The sequence below is a fragment of the Megalops cyprinoides genome, chromosome 4 (genome assembly GCF_013368585.1).
Source record: "Megalops cyprinoides isolate fMegCyp1 chromosome 4, fMegCyp1.pri, whole genome shotgun sequence".
Lineage (NCBI taxonomy): Eukaryota > Metazoa > Chordata > Actinopteri > Elopiformes > Megalopidae > Megalops > Megalops cyprinoides.
The window spans coordinates 25,008,548-25,020,581 of NC_050586.1; the positions used below are offsets into that span (position 1 = coordinate 25,008,548).

General features: G+C 45.6%; 1 protein-coding gene across 2 annotated transcripts in view; it reads right to left on the reverse strand.

Moving 5' to 3' along the window:
* Positions 1-12,034, reverse strand: part of slc20a2 (solute carrier family 20 member 2) — a 40,095-nt gene that overhangs the window by 26,230 nt on the left and 1,831 nt on the right. The window contains exon 1 of one of the 2 annotated variants that reach the window (XM_036527292.1): positions 4,277-4,599. The exons of the other annotated variant lie outside the window; for it this stretch is intronic. The gene's annotated coding sequence lies outside the window, so the exon portion shown is untranslated. Of the gene's footprint in view, positions 1-4,276; positions 4,600-12,034 lie in introns of those variants that run through there. 2 annotated transcript variants of the gene reach the window in all.

The window sequence follows — 12,034 nt, forward strand, 5'->3', positions numbered from 1 at the left end:
TTTAACTGCAGGCTTCAAAACAAACCGCTCGGGCAACCAGCCAGGGGTGGCCGGTAGATGGGAAAAAAAAAAAAAATCATCAGCCACTTTGATTTTTCACAAGCCAAAATAATTTACTATGAATCAAGCTACATTTTAGCTGGATCCGGCGTGGCACTCGTCTGTATGGTTGCAACATTGCATATTATTAATAAAACTTGCTAGCCAGCAACATAACGTTATAGCTAAAGATGACAGCTAAACCACTGTAATGTTTGTGATTACCACTAGCTAGCTAGCTAGACAGTCAGCATCTAAGTACTTAAAGAATCAAACTTACTTGCAAAAGCTCAAAAGGTCTTCCCTTTTTCCAGTGACATGTACCATTCAGACCACAGTGTTCATTTGACTACCATCTGTTAAGTCTGTGTAATTTAGTTTCTCAACATTTTTTTCAATTAATAGGAGAGCCAGCTATTAAAATATGCAATGCATCAAGAATATAGTAAAGGCAGTAAAGAATACAACCACCTCTCAGTCCAAATCTAGGTAGTTGATTGTTGACTCAAGCTTGGTCAAAGTAAAAGAAGTAGGAGAAAGGTAAAAGGAAGTGAAGCCTGGAATCAGCGTGTTCACTCCATGAGCGCTCCCCACGTCCACCCCCAGCATACACTGCGGAGGAAGTGCACCAGCAGTGGGTCTGACACAGACAGGAAATGACCTCATACCCACAGACTGCAGAATCCGCTATGGGTCAGATCAGGGGGTCGTGAATCTCAACACTGTTAAAGGATATCTAGTGTATTTCAGTGCAGTCTACAGTACTGCAGCTGCATCCTTTGAAATAAATAGCCATCAGCAGCTGGAAACAAGCTAACCCACCAGTAACCACCACATTACAATGCTCTGAAATCTAACTTCATTGCCTGCAACAAAGCATACGAAATCTTAGAAAAAAAAATTATGTCATCTAAGTGCAGGGTAGGGCAGCTTACAAATGGCTTCCATGAATAGGGGGAGGGAGCGTTGTTGTTGTGTCAATTTAGCCGGGACTCGGTTGACTGGTCTCGACAGGATACTTGTCGAGCCACATAGAATGAAAACACAGCAGTGAAATCACATGGAAAAGGGCTCCTTCGTACACACACTGAAATGACAGGGAGGCAAGTATGTGCCCGCATAACAATACAAAGCTCCTTAGGACTGCAAATCTTTTATGCTAAAAATAAATTTACTTTATGTTATCTAAACTAGTACACTAAATAGCAAAATATTTATATATATGTAAGTATACTGTATATGTAAAAACAGACATATAATTGAACTCTTATAAGAGATGCCTAATGAGGAGAACAGGATATTCAGCCCAGCTAGGCTTGTTATTTTACCCATCATCTAGAGTGTATCTAGGACTGTGTATCTAGGACTGTGTTTGGCCTGGTCTTCAACACTAAGTGTCTCTTCTTCCACTACAAATCCTGACAAGCTATTCCATGCATCAACAAATCTCAGAGAAAAATGTTTCCTAATATCAGTATGAAATTTCCCTTCAACTAACTTGCACCTGTCTTTTCTGGTTCAGCAGACAGAACTAATATTAAAATACTCTGTGTAAACTGATTTATCCTTTTTAAAAAAGTATAAATACATCAATCGAATCTCCAGACTAGAACCAGTCTTCCTGCCCTTCTCTATACTTTTTCCCCAAGAGCTTCCATATCCATCTTAGTGTGATGCCCAGACCAGGACACATTACTCCAAAATGTGGTCAACAAAAGCATTATATAACATTCATACAATGTCCTCTGATTTGTAATCAGTACTTTTACAGTAATCAGTGTATCTCAGCATCATAATTCCTATATATTCCTTTTTATAACTCTGCCATTGCTCTTAAGTCTTTTCCATACTGCATTCTAGTTTTTACTGCCATATAATAATTCTGCCTTACACTGAAGTTGTACATGTGGGAAAATAACATTTACCAGGTGTCTGCCCATTTCCCACCACTAAAATCTTCCTGAACCACCATGGTAGCTTCCAAACTGTCGGCTTCAAATTTAGGTGACATCCGCATATCTAACTATTTTAATTCTATTGTTCTTATCAAGGTCACTCACATCAAGAGAGAACAGCAGAGGGCCAAACACCGATACTTGCAGGACTTTTGAATTCAGTTTAACACAACCCCATCAATTCCTACTGATTCCGTGATGATCTGACATTTGCTCTTGTATATCTGGACTTTTGAAAAGAGTTCTTATTAGACTTATTATCAAGCTGAAATCAGTAGAAATTGATGGGGTTACATTAAACTGAACTAGTTTCCTTGAAGGATGGAAGACTTTTAAGCATGGTGTTCTTGTGCAAAAACCATGAATGTCTGTTATAACACCATATTTCTCCAGAAATAAAACTAACCTATTCGTTGTGATAGACTCAAAAATCTTACAGGACATAAATGTGTCACAAACTGTCCTGTTGTTCCCTGGATCAATGCAATCCCCTTTCCTATACATCAGCATTACACGGCCTTGCTTCCTCAAAACATTCACTGGTTTCAAGTGATTTATAAATCTTTCCTAGATAGCACACAGGTTTGTTATAGTTCATTTCATTATCATTCTAAATATAATTTTAGTAGCAAATTAGTTCACAATAAATTCATCTCTGTTCTAAACACCTATTTTCCATGTACAGTTACAATGCTCAGTCGCATTGTGTAAATTAAAAAAAAAACACAGTAGGTGTGTGTAATTGTGCACTGGTACAATGACAAAGTTCTATGGTGTAAACAGCCCCTCCCCTGGTGACACCGTCACATGCTGGCGCCTAGGGCTTTGCCTCCCCTGTTATCAGGATGGGCGAGTAAACAGTGGGCCACGCCAGAATGTGACCATCCTGTCTGGCACATAAACAGTGATTACCCTGGGCTGGGACAGTCCTGCGATAACAGCACATGTAATGCCGCTCCCCCAGCAGTGGGAGAAGGCCGCCGCCCAGGCCCCCGTTTACCAGCACTCTACACGCACCATCACCTGACCCTTTTCCCAACACCTGCTACTCTGGGCATGAATAATCATGTGAATCAGAAGCGCAAGGCAGAGCTAGTGAGTCTGTCCTACACAGGGGTCCCTCAGAGCAAGGCAAAGGAAGTCATACGTGACAGGGGCGAGGGTGGGGTCAAAGGTACTGCAGCTGTCAGTGGTGATGAAGGTCGTTTACCCTTGCCCTGGCTTCATAACCATTCAGATTTCAATTGGTTCACCACGCCCACTTTTTAATGGCTGATCGCTGAAGGTGGGGTGATACTGCCCCCTGTTGTTGCACTGGTAATACTCCCAGAGAGATGTGACCCCGCATTTCTGCCAGTTTGGCCTGCCCTATGGAAGAGTCATTCTACCCCTGCGAGTGAAACCGAGCTCCAAACCCTCTGCCCTCCTCCCAGGCCTCGCCAGCACCGGCCAGTTAGTTCCGGATACAGTGGTTTAGCTGGGGTATGAGGGCCAGTGCCTCCGCAGTGGAAAATGGTCAAAAATGCTGAAGGGAAGCTCGCCCGTACCTCCTCTGCGGGACAGAGCTTTAAAAAGCAAGCAGAATGTGTCAACCACAACCTCATTTGTGCTCAGACTAACCCCAGCTCTCCCTACAAAGCTCCCCACACAACACAAAGCTCACATTCCTTCTCCCCGTAAACACACAGGCATGCTGACCAAACAGCCAGCTACACATACAGGAGATTTCCACAGACAGCACCGTAGACAAAATACTTCCAGGAAATGGCAGCCTTTGACTCAAGTAATGTTCATCTCTGGCGAACCCTCAGCCTTCAACATGCCCAGTGCTGCGTTCCACATTGAGACGCCACCGACAAGTGGAAGTGACAGAACTCTACATTCTAGATGGAAGCACCAAATGTCACACCAGCAGGACTCAGTGACCTCTCTCCCTTGGCTGCTCCTCCTGCCACTCTCACTCACAGAGTCCAATTACTGCTCTTGGTTTCACACACAAACACACACACACACACACACACACACACACACACACACACACACACACACATACCCCTACTCACTCACTCCTTCCCTGAAACACACAGTTAAACACACACATTCCTGCTTTATGTCTACACATACACACAAAAAAATTAAAGACACATTCACACACTCGCTCTTTCACTGACACTGTCGAACACTGACATCACTGCCTCATGTCGACACACGCACAAACACGCGCACACGTGCACACACACGTGCTCGCGCGCACATGCCAGACTGAAAGAGGCCAGGCTCACCTGCGGGCTCATCAGTGTGTTCCGCTTGGTTTTGTTATTGGTTTGGGGTACAGGTTTCAGCCAGTCTGCAGCCGGTTGTGGGCCTGCGTTTGGGAGTGCTCGGTGATCGCCTCAGCGTGTTTATTCAGCCCCTGCCTAATCCGCCCCTCGCCGTCTCAGTTATTCAGCACAGCCAGCACATGACCCAGCTAACGGCATTATGGGATGCCTCTGATTAGGCAGCACTGTGCGTGTGCGCTGCCTCCTGCACATGCCGCTGACACTGGCTCTGCAGATTAAGGTCCTGACTCACTGCACCATATACAGCAAAGACCAGGGCATTCAGGCCAGCCCACACACACACACACTCAAACACACACACACATTCAAACACACACTCACACGCGCATGCACACACACCTATACTGTCCAATATAAACACACACACAGACACGGTGAAACCGAAGGGAAGTTATAGAGTACAGGTAATTTTCCAACAGAGTGGGTGTCAGATAGCACAAATTTGCACACAGGTGGAGCTGCATTTTACTATCCATCTGACTCACACAAAACACTTCCCCTTAACAGCAGATAACTTTCATTGGTTTATACCACACACTAAACCCCAAGTCAACAACTGCATGCCATGAATGCTCACTCAAAGCTCAAAGGGTAACACCTTGCTGCTTTCTGATAAGGACCATGGCAATGAATAGGGTCCCCCCTTTGACATCTCATCCGAAGTATGGAACCTCCTACAAGACAGTGTCAGGACAATCGTTCTTTGGTTTGGAGGGAATAGCTCCCCCTCCTGGACTGCAACACCACTTCCTTTCACTCCCTACTTTAAAACCAAAATAAAATGTAACTGCTTTTTCCCCAAGAGAGCGATGGAAAAAGCATGCAACACTTTAAAATGAGTGTCATGATGACAATCTGTCTGATAGTATTCAGATTGCCAGTAGTGGCTGTGGGTCAGTGGCATTCTGAAGGTGTACTCTTTACCATCAGTCACGTGTTGAATCCTTTCACAGAAAAGGGATATATTGTCACCTATAAAATTAACTTCACCAAAAAAACAAAATTCTCCCTGAACCATTAACAAACAGCTGAAATCCTTACTCGGAACTCAAAATATTCCTATTATAGCTGAAGACAGAATTTTAACAAAAGACAAGTGTATGAACACAGACAATTTAAAGAACCTATAAGAATTAAACAATAAAATCTAATAAAATATATTATATTATAAAAACAGTAATAAAATACAAAAACACCTTTCCAGTTCTGGGTCTTACATTCAGTCGAGTAAAATATTTTTCGACTGTTTTTGTTATTTGACAACCGCTGAAGTGCAAGTCATAATACTGCCCTCAAAAACAGTTACCATGCAGCTTACCATAAATATAAAACGCACATTAGAGGTGCAGGCTCCAGACTCTGTGGACGGGGCCTGCCCTATTTTTGGACCAGGAGGAGAATTCACCCTGAGACAATTACAGCTGTAGCTATCTGTCCCAGACATCAATCTGTGTCAACACTGACAGCTGCCTGTCTACGTTACTCATTTCCCATCATTCCTTGGAGCTAATAAAGTCAGTAGAAAAGTGTTTTCAATGCTGTGGAGCTGCAGTTAACCTCATGATGAGAGAAACAAGGGGGAAAGGGGTGCATATCCAGCTGTAATTCTGCCCCTCTTCCAGTTCTGACATGCAGGAAGACATGGGTCCACGTGAAACACTTAGAATGAAGGTTATGAAAAGGAGTTTATGTTTGTAACTTTCTGAAAAGCCACAGGGCAACAATTATTTTTGGATTATCTAACTGGGCGAAACGAAGTGAAATCTTTTTTTTAAATGTTTTCCAAACTGCAGTGGAGAAAAGTATTCACCTTTCAGAAGAGAGCTGCATTGTGGTCATCTCCACATTTCCTGTTTTTCTACAGGCAGACAGAGGCAGACTGGTGGGAGGAGAGTTAGGAAGGTCTGAGGTGCTGGGAAGTGTGTGGAGGCGGAATGAAGCCAGCGTTCCGCTGCCTGACCTGCGCCCGTCAGCCGTCAGCCGTCAGCTCAGGGGCGGAGGTAGGGCGGAGCCTCATATGGCACAAATATGAATGATGGGACTGTTGTGTAATGTGTGTTCAGTCAGTCTTCCGTTCCTAAACTCTGCCAAGGTTCGGTTCATTGACGAAAAGATAAAACCTTAATTATGTTGTAAGACTGGCGCTATAGATAGTTTATTAAAAAATTAATAAGAATGTTGTACAATCAAAATTTGACTCATTTATTACAAGACTTGAAAGTGTTAAATTCACACAAGGTGAGATGGTACTCTGTTCACAGATGAATCAAACCCTGGAGGGTAACATGAGCCCAGCGTGTGTGAAGAGGACGACATGCACCCCCTCCACCCCCCCCACCCCCCCAGCTACAGGATTGTATTTCAGACACTGCTGCTCCCAGAATGTTTCTGCCCCTGACAACAGCTGCGGCCGCAGCCAAACGGGGTGTCAACAGGGTTGGGGAGGGGGGGGTCTGGATATAGCTGTGTCACATGAGGCCTCCAGGTGTCTGAATCAGCCAGCTGTCCTTACATGGAACCCACTCTGTTCCAACATTAGACTCCCCCTCACTGTTCCCCCACAATACCCGCCCCGACGTTAGGCTACTCCCCCTCACTGCACCCCACAATACCCGCCCCGACGTTAGGCTACTCCCCCTCACTGTAACCCCACAATACCCGCCCCCACGTTAGGCTACTCCCCCTCACTGCACCCCACAATACCCGCCCCGACGTTAGGCTACTCCCCCTCACTGCACCCCACAATACCCGCCCCCACGTTAGGCTACTCCCCCTCACTGCACCCCACAATACCCGCCCCCACATTACGCTACTCCCCCTCACTGTAACCCCACAATACCCGCCCCCACATTAGGCTACTCCCCTTCACTGTTCCCCCAAAATACCCGCCCCCACATTAGGCTACTCCCCTTCACTGTTCCCCCACAATACCCGCCCCCACGTTAGGCTACTCCCCCTCACTGCACCCCACAATACCCGCCCCGACGTTAGGCTACTCCCCTTCACTGTTCCCCCACAATACCCACCCCCACATTAGGCTACTCCCCCTCACTGCACCCCACAATACCCGCCCCCACATTAGGCTACTCCCCTTCACTGTTCCCCCACAATACCCACCCCCACATTAGGCTACTCCCCCTCACTGTAACCCCACAATACCCACCCCCACATTAGGCTACTCCCCCTCATTGTACCCCAATCACACCTGCACCCACATTAGACTCCCCCTCACTGTACACCCCCATAGTACCTCTCCAACATTAGTCAACACTCCAGACTAATCCCAAATTGACCTCACTATACCCTGATCCCACTGTATCCACCCTTCCAATGACACACCACTCCAAATAACAAATGACCCTGCCACTCCAAAATCACCCCAGCAGCAAGAAGAGTGCTCCACCTTTCTGTGGGCCTTGTCAGATGAGGGAAGGTGGCTATACAAATAGCCAACACAATGAAACAATGCTCCTGAACACACTGCACCACTTTAAAAGGCCAGTCCTCACAAAGTCCTCATTTTTGAAAAAAAGAATTCATGACCATACGACACAAACGACTCCTATTTCTTCAGTCAGCCTCACAGCATAACAAATTATACAAATGACTCAGCATGTGGTCATACATGTCCCAGTCACACAGGTTGTGTCTTGTGGCTAGGGTCACACCTTCCACAATGGTTATCCATGCTATGACTGAGCCTCTAGCCACAGTCTGGTCTTTGACGGCTGGAACATGGTCTTCCCAGCCACCGGAGCAGTGGGCACTTAGCGGGCACATCTTTCCCTTTCCTAGAGGCCCTCTGGTTCTCCGCCAGCTCTCCAGGGCTCCAGTGGAAAGAATTCTTTGGCAGTGGCCTCAGCAAGCCATAGAAACAGACGTGGGGAGGGGGGTGACTCGTCAGCCTCCAGAACTAGAAATCTGCTGGCGACCTGGCTCAGGGCCCAACAGCGCCCCCAGGATTTAAAGCCACATTCCACCAAAAAATCCAGCATCTCCTGCACCAATTCCCAAACACCATTTCCTCACTAACAGTTAACACTGGAAGGATATCAGACACTCAGACAGCCCGAGAGTTTCTCCCCTGTGAATGCCACCACCATTATTGCAGTGACTAGCTACAGTAGGGGATGTACAGATGGGTTTCGATAACTTGGCCAGCAAGACTAATTCACTCTGACCAAACTGCTCTACAGACTATACGAACGGTAATAGATTCATGTACAGTCAACACTGAGGGATTCCTCATTGGGATGAGTCTCCCCACTGCGCTGATGACAATTCCTGTTTTCAGGAGTCAGCGCCATCCACACAAATCGCCAATCACTTACAAATAGGGCTTACAACTCAACAATTTTAATATCTTTTCTTAAAATCCAAGTATTGCAAAAGGGGAAATAACAATTAATACATTTTCTTTCTCAGTTAAATGTGCCTTTAAGCTTCTCTGGAGAAACAGAAATACAGAAACTCCTCAACCCTCAGGGGAGGTGCAAGGCGCTGGGTTCTGGGTTTACCTGAAAAGTGTTTGTTCTATAAATATTGGATATGAGTGTTTATGTGCCGGGATCTGATGGGAGGGCAGTGTAGAAGTGACAGCATTGTATAATCTGAAGAGCAGCGTCTCCAGGTCCCTTTCCACTCTATTTCTGTCACCAGCTTGAGAAAGTCTGCTGTGTGAAGCTTTCAGATGTTCTGATAACATAAGCATTCCTCACAATGCACGTGCTGCAACCTTCCAAGCCAACAGAGTTCAGATTTTCCCCAATAACACTGTCCATTTATGGCAATGGCAGGTCGGGCTGCCCACCCATCTCACTTCCCAGCAGCCACTGCAACATTAAACAAACAAAATCTACACCCCCTCTCGCTCAGGGCTGTGGCCTCAGCTGCTCTTCACCAAAATGCTCTCTCTGGCTTCTATCACTTTTCCAGTCATGTGCTGTTTTCATGATGAAGACAAAGGGGCTTAATGTGTGGGATAACAGGCTGATTGTGTCTTGCGGTGCCCGTCCACAGCACTGACAGGAGGTCATCAGAGCTCCAGTGTTCTCAGTGGCACTGACCGGCGTGCAGCTCACACTAACAGCAGCACCCGCTTTCACACCCACCAATGATTCAAAGATGTAGCCTGCGGTGTTCGGCCCACGTCAGCTCCCTGCGCAATTTCACAGCCCTTCACATGGTAGTCCTCCCGCTCGCCCACCCCCAGCTCCGCAGGGAAATAACTTCACACCTGTGTGCTTTGTGGCGGTACAAAATTTTCACTGTTTCCTGGAATTAGAAAGACACACGTGGCTAGCAACCCTCTGGGAATATGGGAGCACTAATTCATTGCTTCCATTTCAAACCTATTGAGTGATCACTAGTGCCCAAGTCTGTCACACAAAGGCATAGAGGAATGCAGACTGGACAGAGAGAGGAGCAGAGAAACACAGAGAGACAGAGGGGCACAGGGTTGAAAGAGAGAGGAACGCAGGCTGAGGAGGGAGAGAGAAGCACAGGCTAGAGAAAGAGAGAGAGAGAGAGAGAGAGGAGCACAAGCTGAACACGCAGAGAGAGAAGGGCTCAGGCCTGAGAGGAGCACAGGCCAGAGAGAGGAACAAATGCCAGATGCAGCACAGAGATGGCTGGTTTAGGGCTCTAATGTGATCACCGCTCCATTATAAACCAACATCAAAACTGCAACAGTCCTAGTACCCACTACCCCAACAGCCACACAACAACGTGACAGGGAACCACCCCTTCTCCGTGCTCCTGTCTCTCATTCACAGCCATATATTCCCCTCAAGACCAATTAGCCCTAATTCACTTACAGCAAGCAGGGGACACACTGGCCTACAGGGATTAACTGACCCAACCAGCTCAAGAGCACAGCTGTGGGAGGGGCCTGTGTTTGAGTGACAACACTGCCTGCTGTAGTCCGGATCACTGGAGTTTGTTCACGCTAAACACCACTTTGTTGAACAACATGTAAGCAGAGATTGTAAGAACATGAAGACAGTCACTCCATATGCTATTCTGGGCCTGAAACAAACACACATTCTACATGGCCAGAGTATCCTTCTATGCTAAGAATGGAAATTGGGCAGGTAGGGCTGCTGAAAAGTACTGTATCATTACAGTTATAGAGTCAAGGCTTTATCTCAGACCAAAGAAAAAGCTCTTATGACAAAGATGCTGTGGTTTGTGTGTGCATTGGTCCACTTTATTCTGTCAATAAAAGACTTCATGAGCATGTGATTTTGTCAACACCCTCCCATAAAGGCCACCAACCATGCCATCTGAGACCCACCCAGCTAGAGGTTGAGCCAATATGATGTCATTTCCACACACATGCATTAGTTAAGAAAGCACATTATATAAAATGTGTAGGATTTGAAAGACTATTGTTTACGCTTTCTGAAGAGCAGATAACTGCGCTGTCTTGGGACAGGTGAGGTTTGTGCTGCTGACCGCTCCACGGGCTGCATTCCAAACACATGCATCCCCTTACTGACCACAGCAGAGACCCCAATTACACCTTCACAACTAACTCAAAAGAGTGGAGCAGTCCTCAAACCTGGTATTTCATGCAGCAGTTCATTAGGCCAGGTAAACTGTCATTTACAAATAATGACCCAGTTAAGTCAAATGCTGGCACAGCTATTTATGCACGTCCTAAACACAAAACTATTGAAACTTAAACTTCAACCTCAACCCTGCACCCGGGCTGAACTTACAGCTAAATAGCAAAGAGGCATAAATAAGAAGCTACATCACGTATTAAATCAGAGTGATGAGAGGAAGGCTGTGAGGCTGTCCGCAGCAGAAGGAAACAAGCTGTTCTCTCAGGCTTCTGTGTTGTACATACACCGGATCATTTCTGTGGGTACGCCTTTCACAAATCACCGCACTGCCCTGCTGGTGTGCACAGATTGTGCCGATAGAGGGGTTATCTGCACCAGCTGACACGCCGCACTGCTGCCCCAGCAGAAACTGTAGAGTGGAACATTCAACACCGGACAGTGCAGCAGTCAATGACGGGAAGAGCCCCCTGGTGGCGAAGCCTGTTTCCTGCACTGAGTAAATCCTGTTTCCAATATTAACCCATTCACGAGGGCATATTACCTAACATCTCCCAGAAACATACAAAAAAATCAGGGTGAGGTAATTCCACCATAGAAGGCCCTGGGGTTTTTGAACACTTTTAAAATGCTGTATTTTACTTGATTTTATGCATTCTATGTATTCCATGTTTTACCTTTATTTTTTACTTTATTTTATTATGCATACTAGGTATTCTAATTTCACTTTTATTTATCATTTTGTTATTTTTATTTTCCATCTTATTTTACATTAATTATGGCACTCTATCCCTGTTTCTATGTTCATTCCATGTGAAGCACTCGGTGCATGTAATTTCTTTGTTGTAAAGCACTTTGAGCTGCATTTCTTGTATGAAAGGTGCTATAAAGTTTATTATTATTATTACTTGACAACAGACTGTCTATGTATCTCTTTATCTTAGTTATCACTTATCTCTGGACATTTGACATCATGATAGCTTATAATTATGATGATAATAAGAGATTCTAAGCAAGGTGAATCCAGATGTGTCGAATGACATTGTGACACTTGCAATGTCAATTGCCTGGGAAGGTCCGATCCCATAAGACTGATTAACCATTAACCTACCTGCAGGTCTCTGTGGAGCTA